The sequence below is a fragment of the Capsicum annuum genome, unplaced genomic scaffold (genome assembly GCF_002878395.1).
Source record: "Capsicum annuum cultivar UCD-10X-F1 unplaced genomic scaffold, UCD10Xv1.1 ctg4380, whole genome shotgun sequence".
In the NCBI taxonomy this organism is placed as follows: domain Eukaryota; kingdom Viridiplantae; phylum Streptophyta; class Magnoliopsida; order Solanales; family Solanaceae; genus Capsicum; species Capsicum annuum.
Window position 1 is genome coordinate 54,230 of NW_025851300.1, and position 2,019 is coordinate 56,248.

The window sequence follows — 2,019 nt, forward strand, 5'->3', positions numbered from 1 at the left end:
GTTTTTGTTATTTTTGGATTCACTTTTTGTACTTTATTTATTTTCTTTAAAAAAAATTAAAATTTTATATTTTCATAAAATTAACTCAATTTTCATATCTCTATTTTTTTGAAAAAACTTATTTTCACTTTTTAAATTTTGTAACTTTAAAAATACCACATTTCAAAAATACTATGACAAAACACAACTCCATCTCTATTTTCAACTTCAAAAGAACCAAATAAAGTGACTATATTTTTTACTGTCATGTCCAAACGAGTTCACTTTAATAAATTAAGAAAAAAATATTATTTCTTCTAATACTCTAAATTTCTAATTATTAAGCTGCATGATTGGTTACTATTCAAATATCAAAAAGCTATATTATATTTGTTGTATTGTTGATATTTATTTTACTATGTTAGCTATGTCTCAGATGTTATCTATCTGTCAATGATCTTCATGGCTCACAGATTAAGTTGTTCTAATTTTTTAAAAATGTTATTACACTCATATCAGCTATAAAGTCGAAAATATTTTTTCACAATATTTATTATATTCTTAGATAATCGAGATTTAGAAATTTGTTTAAACATAATAAACTATGTATATATTTATACATAAAAAAAAAAAGATTATGCATATTTTCTTTGTATTTATTCTAATTGTTATTTTGATAAAGAAATATTAATAATATCAATGTTCACAAATCACATTATTGGATCCGTGCTACACAGGCTATATTCAGTAGTGTGTGTGTTTAAATATCTATATATATCTATATATATCTATATATATCTATATCTATATATATATATATATATATATATATTGCCTTTTTCTTTTCATGGAATATCAGAAAAAAGCGTAAAAAGGTTTGGATTTTATTCTCTGGATGACCCTCCCTGAGTTAATCAAGGAATGCGGTCAGTTTTTTTCCTAGATCATAATTTCAGACAGACAATAACCTTGCTCCCTGCATGTTCATAATTTCCCGATATCAATGGACTTCTGTTAGCTGTAATTTATCCCTCAGAAAATGGAGTGTTTCTTAATAGCGAAAAACATACACCATACTAAACAATGTATAAATTCACAAATACAAAATATATATTCTAATCCTTGAGATTTCTTAGATATTCTAGAACAGATTGTAGGTATTTTTTTATATTTAATTTTGTCATAAGAATATACATGATGATCGAATACTGTTAATTGTACAATTTTATAATGGAGGTCTAATATATACATATGCGCTCCTCACTAATTAGAGAAACAATACAACTATATTATTATCTCAATCTGTTGAATTATAAACATAGTATAAATAAATCCTGTCTTCAGACAGATTTTATGTATATACTCAAACTAGAAGAATCGTATGTATACCCTCTTAACACATAAAAATATTATTGTACTAGCTCATGAACAAATGCATGCGTGACATCATGAAAATATGAAACTAAAGAAATCTCAATAATACCAACTACTAATAAGTTAACGATAAAAGACAAACAAGTTAACACATAAAATGATATAATGGAATATGGATAGCTTACTTGCAGATAACTTCTTATGAACATTATAACAATACACATATGCTTTTTTTATATGCGTATAATTTAATTTAATAAATTTGTCAAAATAGTTATATGTGTAAGACTTCACTCGATATACACATGCAGCATACACAAGAAGAAAATTTGTCATCTTAAGAAAAAGTAAGTCAGACTAATATGGCAAGTCAAGACTGTAAAAAAGTAACAAATGAAAGCTGGTTGTAAGGCGCATTAAACGTGTGATCATTCATCCATATATATTTTTAACCACGGTGACCTAAAAAGTACAGTCAGTGTACTAAAGCTCTCAGTATGCACCGAATCTATGGAAGGGTTGAACCACAAGGATTTATTGTACACATTCTTATCTTTCATTTCTAGAAAAGGCTCTTTCCACGTGTAGAACCCGTGACCTCCAGGTCAAATAACATCTATAATTTAACCATAATGACATGCATGTAAGAGAATTAGGTTTCAAGTC